This window comes from Corvus brachyrhynchos, unplaced genomic scaffold (assembly GCF_000691975.1).
Source record: "Corvus brachyrhynchos isolate BGI_N302 unplaced genomic scaffold, ASM69197v1 scaffold220, whole genome shotgun sequence".
Classification (NCBI taxonomy): Eukaryota; Metazoa; Chordata; class Aves; order Passeriformes; family Corvidae; genus Corvus; species Corvus brachyrhynchos.
The window spans coordinates 8,038,466-8,047,525 of NW_008236209.1; the positions used below are offsets into that span (position 1 = coordinate 8,038,466).

The following is a 9,060-nucleotide window of genomic DNA, read 5'->3' on the forward strand; positions in this document are numbered from 1 at the left end:
CCTGGCCCTGGGCCAAGCCCCAGCTCCGAGGAGACCAAAGGGAGGACTCTAGCACTTTCCCAGGTTTTTCCTCCACAGCGAGAGATTTTATTATTTAGCATTATTTTCCTTTTCCTGTGTGTTTGTTAAATAAATAGTTTTATCTCCTTCACTTTCCTTTGAGGAAAATTTATTTTTTCCCGAACCTGGTGGGGGGAGGGGTGGTTGTGCCTTCTCTCAGAGGATATATTTCTAAATTTGGCCAAACCGGAACAATGGGTTAAAAAAGAGAGAGGAAAGAGAAGAGGTAATTTTTAAAATATACCATCAGAAAAAGAAAGGAAGGAAAGGAAAGGGCAAAGGAGAAGGCAAAAAAAATTCAAAAAGAAGTAGTATCTCTTCTTGGTAATTCTCACGTGGAATTACTGTACTAAAGGGACCTCCTTACCTTTCCTACCACTTCTTCAATATTTTTTGGTGCCTGGTTTCTGTTGCTCTCAAGACGATGGTCTCTTCAGCTCAGCCTCCAGCCAAACTGGTCCATATCTGCAGCAAGACAGTGATGATCTGATGGAGGCAACTGGGAGGGGAAAAGAGGAGAATGAAGTACTAGGGAGCACCAGCTGTGAGAAGGAGAGTGCTTTTTCCCAGCCTTGCCAGGCTTTCAGCACCAAAACAGCTAAACAAACAGGTATGCGTGCACACACACACATACGTGTGCACAGACACGTGAATGCAGATGCACACACATCTTCAGTCCCTGTCCCCAGAGCGTCAGCTATCCTTCCTGAAAAGCCAGGGCCATCAGCTTGCTTTGCTCTTGCCTCTCAACCTTGTTCCCCTCGCCAACAGCCTGCCTGTTGGGCTCTGACAGTGCAGTTGGCTCCCAGGAAGAAGTATTCACACACAATGGCAGCTCGAGAGAAAAGTTGAAAAGGAATCAAAGCCATCTCTGTTGAAATAAACATCTGCTCTGTGTTCAGTATCATGGCAACAGGGCTCACAAAATGCACGGGCAGCCTTCCAAAGGCTCCTGGCACATCACAGCTATCAGTACCTGCTGAAAACAGGCTGATGGAGTGGTCACAGCACAGTGGGGAGCACAGATGGGGGCACTCAGAAGAGAAAAACTTTGGTCAAAGCTAGAAATAACTTTATGGTTCCCTTGGAGGAACACAGCTCAGAAATCCACTGTCCCTGCAGCAATGCTGGCAGCTAGGAAGAAGTGGTGGCGCTACAGTTCCTTGCATGTGGCTGACGTGTGCTCATTACCCCAGCCTATAGTTTCTTCTCAGTTGCCCCAATGTAGGCAGAGGAAGAAAGCAGTGGGATGTGGCTGTGGAAAAGCATTTGTCCCTGGAAACCATTCAAGGAGATGTGTGTTTGATGGCTCTCAGTTTACATTCAGTTCCATGAGGAGTGGTCAGAATATGCAGAGACCCATTGCCTTTGCCTCTAGCTACAAGTTCTACCTGGACAAATTGGGACATTAGATGCAAACCTCTCTGTTTAGCTTTCCATTCCCATATCCCTGCAGAGGCAGCACTGTGACCCAACATTGAACTGAGTCCAAACGAGGCAGTGACAGTGACAGCCAGTGTATCCAAGTGCTGCATTCGTCATGTATATCCTCTAGTGATGGTGTCTTAGCAGGGGAAAGACCACAGCTTGGGTCATGGAAACTCACCTGAACCCCCAGTTGGAACTTAGTAATGATGGCAAGAGGTCTTTTTAATGAGTGAATTGGGTGTGGTTGAGCCAGGAATCAATGGGAAGAGACAGTCTGATAATACCACTGTTACTCAGCTTCTTAGAGCAGAAATGCACATGAAATGCAGGAATCTGATACCTTCCTGGGAGAGGGAACAGAGATTATCTTTGTCTCCAGTCCAATTTACCCAAATTCGCCTCAGAGCACTAAGGGACAAACATGGCCTTCACTGAGAGCTTCAAAAGGAAATTTCTGTTTTCATAAAAGACATACTCAGTCGAGTTGGTTGTTAAAAGGGAGCCTGAACAAGAGGAGAGACTGGAACAAATCTCTTGGAAAAATGTCTAAAAGCCACCGGCTTGTGGGAAATGGGACTCAACATCTGTGTCCCGGTTGAGCTGTCACTCAAGAACAGGAAGCATGCAGCTTTGTGTGAACTGCTAGATGTCACAGATGGCGCCTGTGGGTGAAGAAAATCAGGAGATGCTCAAGACTTCAGCAAGGACAGTAAGAGGGAGAGGGAGGGCAATCTGAGATGAGGAGTTGAGAGCTTTGTCAGTTTTACACCAAGACAGGGTAAAAGGATGACAGAGACAAAAAGGAAACACAGGGCTAACAGAAAATCCTGCTAGGTCTTCATCTCTGTTTGAGTATGTAAATAGAGTGATCTGAAAAATTTCCTGGCTTCACAATTCTTGTTTCCAGGAAATGAGCCCTCAAGCAATGCTGAAAACCAACCCAGCTGCCACCACAGCTGTGACTAGCCAGGGAGCAAATGGGGTGATGATAAGGTGACAGTTCTTAGTCCCAGACCTGCAATCAGACTGGTACAGGCAAAGCCTGGTAGGTAAAAGAAAACTTCAAGCAAGGGCCAGGGTTTCTCTGGGTGAATGGGTGAGACCAAGGCACCAGCATGGTGAGTGTGTGGATCTAAGTGCAGTGTGTTCAGTGACAGAGGCTGCAGCAAGGAAGAGAAATTTCCACTAGAGTCACTTTTCTGCCAACTAAGAGCAACCAAAGAGCAGATGATTCATGAGTACACATCTGCCCTGGCTGCTTTGGAAACTCTCCCCTATCTGGTCCAACTTGTGCTGATGAGGAAGTCAGATGTAAACATGTGGATCAAGGCCAGCAAGGCTACTGGTGAGACTGTAAATGCTATGATGGTCACAGCGTGACCTGTGTGCTAGAAGGCTGCATCTATAAAACACACAATGGGTGGTGAATCCTTCATGTATGCTAGTCCTTGGCCAGCTTTGCATCCAGGAAAGTGGGCGCATTTTTCAGAGATAAATAATTGTGAGACCTAGTTAAATACCACCCTCTACTACAAGATATTGAGCAGCAGATTCAGCCCAGGAAACTGCCACTACAAAGGTTAAAGTAGGGGGAGGATATGAGTGAGAAAGGGATGAAAGGAAGAGGAAGCTTCACAGACCCTATTACCTTTGACTACTAAGGAGCTGCTGAATACTTGGGTCATTCGTTCCCCCTTGCTCAATGTGTGAGTGAGGAACGATAGCAAAATAACCTACCAGAAAGTGTGAAAGGATCCATCCCCAGGAGATGTGTCAAGAGTGTGTTCCAGAGCCTGATCTTCCTGCTGTGTTTGACGAGGGCTGCCACGGGGCAAAACGTTTACTACACTGACTGAGATACTAATGGGAGTCAGGGGATAAATGGGAGAAGAGGGAAACAAAGAATTCACTAGAGCAGAGGAGAGATGAACTTTCATAAGAGGGAAGTGCAGAAAGCTTGTTTATGAGCTGCTGCCAGGAAATCCTGTGACTAATCTTATTTCACACACCGATTTTATGGACTGAAGTTGTATTTGTAGCAGGCAGGATAAAATGCATAACCAAGCTGTGAAAAGGTGGGCTCACCCCTCCTTTGGACGGTTACAGCACTCTCTGAAAGCTCTCCTGCTGTGAGAGCATCCCACCAGAGCAAGGCTTTGCCTTTGCAGCAGAGACTGTTGCCTAGGGGCCCAGGAGCATATTTTGTAACCCTAGGGAGGAAAAAAACCCAGCAAATCTGTATTCTTGCAGAAAGAGCTGTTCTTTTTGCAGTTCAGAGAGAGCAAATCTGACATGCCATAGTTTTGCACTATGCTGGTCTGATTGTTCCTGTGCAGCACAACAGGGCGTCTAATCTCTTTCCATTCCCTCTCTCCTGCACCTGTCCTCTCCTCTTTGCACTCAAAGAAAAGCAAGACTTTATGTTTCTAAAGCTTCAGTGACAACTTATAGATCATATGTGAAATGTATAGAATGGACAGGAGTGTTCTCTAACAGAACTTTCTACTTTCAACCCATACTACAACGTGGACAGAAGACCAGAGGTGATCTGGAAGTTTGTGCAAGTCAAACAGGATGGACCTAAACTACAGCATCACCATAAAATGCCTGTGCTCATGGCAGGGAAAGCTAAGGAGGATGCTGACAGACTTTTCAAAAACATCGGGGAGGAGAAGGAAGGCTCAAGGGCAACAGTGCCAATGCAGAAAGATTGTAAAATAATGCTTGATTTGGTTAAACATCAACTCAGGTAAGAGGAACAAGCCAGCCTCCTGAAAGGGTTTGCACAAGCCAAAAGGATGAACTGTTTGGCTAGGCCATATAGGCATGTGTAGCAAAAGCAAGCAAATAAACAAGTGAAGTGATTTTTCACAAACAGGCTAAATAACAAGAAAAATGTTGCAGTGGCAGGAGGTATTAGTCTGGGCTAGAGGGTCCTGTGAGTGGAACAAGGTGCATGTTGTGTCTCAGCTCCGTCACTGCTGTGTGCCCATGCTGCCTGCCCCCGTGCATCTGACAATGGGGTGCTGCCTGGCAGGGTGAGCCAGCATCCTCAAATGTCCCCCCTGCCCCACATCCAGCCATCAAGGAGAGAAAACCCTGCAAAGTGCTCTTCATCCTCTGCCAGCTCTTGAGGCAAGATGGGTCACCAATCTGCAAGTGTTAAGGTCAGAAAGGGCAAGTAACACACCAAGACTGGCCCAACATGGTACCAGTCTGCAGAGGTTTGTGCTTGAGCTGATTCCCAGAGCCCATGAGCTGCTCAGAGGCAGCACCAAGCCCTGAGAAACAGGCCCAGTCACCAGATACTTGGCCTTACGCCCCTGTGGATTAGATAGGTTCCACCCGTCCAGCTTATTATCCTACATGCCTTCTCTGGCATGTCTTCCAGTGCTGCAGTTCGGTGATTTACGGCTGCTCGGTGGGATGTATTGCTGGATACTGGCTGGCTTGTCCCAACCCAATGAGCAGATCTGAACTGTGTACTGTTGGCAAGACATACTGCCACAGGGATGGACAACCACCACGGCTTTATTTTGAGCTGTGGTGCTTTCCTTTCACTTCTCCCTGAAGTAATGGGCAAAGGCAGTGGGAACCTGCTTTACTCCGATATATGGCTGTAGAGGGAGCAGGGACATGGCCAGCCACAGTGGGTGGCCCCTGGCAGAGATGCACACCATGACATTATACTGCAGGAACTGCGTTTGCACTTGCCAGAGCACTGGGCTCCCTCATGCCAAGACCCAGTGGCCCCTGTGCCCATATCTCTCCCACCACTCCTGTTCCCGGCACAGGCAGTGCTGGGACTCATCACATCCAGGTTAGATGGAGCTCCTGCAGCCTTGTTTGTATGGTTGCATTCACTTCCTGGCTAATTATAGCTGGGGTAGATTGAAGCCTCTCCTGGTGCCTCCCCATCTGGCACAGCATGTTTGGGTGAGCAGGTAAGGCCCTGGCAGTGCATCCTGCTTCCCACCCATCTCCCTGTTCCCACCACGGCCCTGCACAGCCCTAACCATTCTGTGCTGTCACGTTGCAGCCAGGTCTGTGCAGAACCTCACCTGCAGCTGCAGTGCTTCCCCTAGATTTCCCCAGCACTCTTAGCAGGGGTTTCTGCAAGTGGTTTCTGCAGGTGCTTTGCTGTGCTCCAGAGGTGCCTGTATAAGTTCAACCCACATGCCTTTGCTCTCAGGTCCAGCAACTTGCCTCCCTCCACCTGCCCATGCTGGTACTCCTGTGGCATGCAAGTACCTGAACTTTGGAGCAACTGATGCCAGCTGGATATCATTGCTGTGATTCTATATCAGAATGAAACCACAAAGCTCTCACACACATATGCAAACATTTGTGTGCATGGACTGCAGATCGTTCTTTAGATCATCGTGATAAACACCCTGATGTGTCCTACAGCACAGCTTCCTCAGCTTTTTGGTTTTGTCCAGTTACTTCCCCAGCCTGGAATTGTTCCCCAGGAGGGACCTGAAGAGCAGGCCACAGCACAGAAAGACCCCATGTGGTTTCCCTGGGGTCCAACATAGGTAACCCTTTGCCCTGGACTGGTTTTTGAGAGCTGCTCATGGGTGGCTGGTGCAGACCTGGATGCACATCTCCCTGCCAGGGACAGAGGTGATGCCCAACTGGTCCTTGGCTCAGTGCATGCCCCTGGCACATGCCAGTGGGGAGGGCTACAGCTTCCTTCCCTGCACAGATCCCTGAAACTTCCTGGGTGTTAAAGAGTGGGGACCCTTGTGAGGAGCTCTGTTCAACCTGGTCCTATTTTCTCGCACTGGTAAGATGGCAGGGATGAGGAGGTGGGTTGTCCCAGTTGCTGCCAAGGCAAGAGCTCAGCACCTCCCACCTGCATCCAAGTTTATACTGTGTCTCCAACATGGTAAAGGAAAATACAGACTGGCAGCATGCCCATCCAGCAATCAATCTGCAGAGTGGGGGAGCATGAGGATCAGAGTCAAACTCACTGGGTCAGGTAAGGTGAAGATGGGAGCCTCACCTTCTGGATCAGCCCCCATCCAGGAAACCATTTCCATGGACACCTGCCCTTCTCACTACAAAAGCCACTCTGAGGAATGGTGCCATGTGTCCCTGCTAAGGTCCCATTCTCTGGAAAGCCACTCTACATTGGCCCTTGCTGCCCAGAAGTCTCCACTTTCTTCTGCTTTGGGAGATGAAGGAAAAGAGGGAAGGCAAGCAGCAACTGATTTCCTTTCCCAGCAGTAACTCTCACATCAGTTAGTGGGAAGAGGCAGCAAAACTGTGACCAGATCACACAGAGGCAGTGAGCACCTGGTGAAGCAAGGCCTCTCCCCGGTTATCTGGTAGATACATATCACATAACACCTGCACCAGAACTGCCTTTGAAGCCAATCTGTTTATGAAACAAAAATGAGAGAAAATAACCAAGTCAACCAAGGTGTTTGAGCATGAAAAGGAAGCTCAAGTCAATTAGCTTCCCTCTGATGCCTGAAGTGGATGGGGATTTGGGGGTGGAGGAGCGATGAAACAGCAGATTATCTGACTTTCATGCATTTGCCAGTCTGGCCGGTTCCACGGGATTTCTGGCTGCTGACATCACTGTGCTCCTCCAGGAACCAGCCAACCTACAGTAGTTTTCAGGAAATGCCAAAGAGGTGGTCATTACTGGTTTACTAATAGAATGTCACCCTTCCCCATCATCTCAGGCTTTCAACCTGGGCCTGGGCACTCCACTCTGCCTTCTGCCCTGAGGGACTTCCCAAGCACTTTACTACATCAGGCTGTCCTGGCAGAGCAGCCCCGAGTCCTTTCCTATTTATTTGTCCCATTCCACATTTATTTGTCCCTCTTGGTCTGGCAGGAACATAAAGCATGTTTGTATCATGTTGACAAATGTTCCTCCAGGCACCAGCACTGGATGTCCACAATGGTGCAGTAGTGCAGAGGTAACCTGCCAACCACAGAGATGTGTAGCAGCAGAGATGGCTTCATCTGTGCCACATTCTGCATGACCACAGCACCCTGGTCATGCAGTTCTGCTGCTGGGAGCCCTAAAGCAGAGTGTGGCACATTGTCAAACATCCCAGAGTGGCTGGTCACAGGTCACAGGCTGCTTGGCCCTCCTTCCTAGAAAACACAGCGTCAGTTAAAGCAAAAAAATCAGATTTTGTGGAAGTATCAGAGACTGGCTATTCCCAGGGAGTAGGGGTCAAAGCTGACTGTAAGTGCCCTCTCTGCAAAACGGAAAATGAGATCTGCTGCTGACACTGGGTAACTATTGGGCAATACAGCCATGGGCAGCTCTCACCCACTGGATTTGCTTTAAAAAAAAAAAAAAATTAAATTTCAGGATACGGATGTATAGGCAGCTTCTGGTAGGTTCACATCACAAGAGCCCCAACTGCTCCCTTCACACCCTTGGGCTACATTTTATACCTTGACCAAAGCCCCTTCTGGTCCCTCTGGGTGCTGCTCAGTGTTTGGGTTAAGGATTGTGCATCCACAGTGGAGAAGTAGGAGGAGCAGGAGGACTCACACAAAAGCAGGAGGTTGGTACAAGGCTGCAGTTCAGGGACATTCTCAGATGGGAAGGTCCCTGTGCTCTGAGAATTTCTTGGAGCTGATAATCCCCCACGACCAGACATCCCTCAGTTTATTCAAACAGCGGAAGGGATGTGCTCCCTCTGCTCACCTGCTAAGCCAGGCGCCCAGCATTGGCCCGACTGACCCTGGAATATGCATGCACTCCTCGGAGCCCACCTGCATCCCCCCGAGCAGTCTTGCACGCCCATGAGCACACCTGCACCCCCAGCCCTGGCTGTGCGGTTGCCGGTAAGGCCGCAGGGTGCCGGGTGTGAATGGGGTGGGGGGCTAAGTGTGCAATTGGGGGCCAGGGCACGTGCAGAGGTGGCCAGGAGGGCATGAGGGGGTCCTGGGCACAGCGCAGCCTGTGCTGGAGATGACGGGCTGGGAAGGGGCGGAGGACCCGGGCAGGAGCCGTTTGTAGGAGACTCCTGCCATCTCCCACCCCAGTGCCGTCCCCAGCCAGCGCCGCGCTCCGCGGCTCCCCCCGCCAGGGGCTAGCGGGGGCTCTGCAGGCAAACAGCTTTCGAAACATCAGTTTAACAAAAGCAAAACCCAAATCAACACTCCCACCCCTTAGAAAACAGCCAGAAATCAAACAAGTCCCCAAGACACACTTCTTCCAAAAGCCCTCAAAAACCAAACAAATCCACGGCCATCCTGAAGCATCCTGAAGGTGTGCAGGACACGACCAAGGTCCCGGCGGATGACACCAGCTCTGCCCCCCCCACGCTGGCCATGCCGTCTGGTCTCAGGGCCGATGACAGTGTCACCCTCAGGCCTGCCCGGTCGCACTCAGGTCATTAGTCACCTTTGCACTCAAATGTGACATTTCCCCTTGTGCAGCGTTGGTTTGATGGAGGTGCAGAGGACGGGCCAAGCGCTTCCCCTCCGCTCCAGAGTAACTTCTGGACCTTCCGGCCACTCTCGGCTGACTTGGTCAAGTTCCCAGCAGCGGTCCCACCCGGTACCTTCTCCTTTCCGGGGTCCGGGCCGGCC

At 50.1% G+C, this 9,060-nt stretch overlaps 1 long non-coding RNA gene across 1 annotated transcript; it reads right to left on the bottom strand.

Moving 5' to 3' along the window:
- Window positions 1–6,855: 6,855 nt before the first annotated feature.
- LOC108448920 lies at window positions 6,856–9,054 on the bottom strand. Its single transcript, XR_001865002.1, has 2 exons — window positions 8,873–9,054; window positions 6,856–7,605 (listed from the first exon to the last, which is right to left on the bottom strand). It is a non-coding gene; the product is annotated as an uncharacterized LOC108448920 (long non-coding RNA).
- Between the last annotated feature and the right edge of the window lie 6 nt (window positions 9,055–9,060).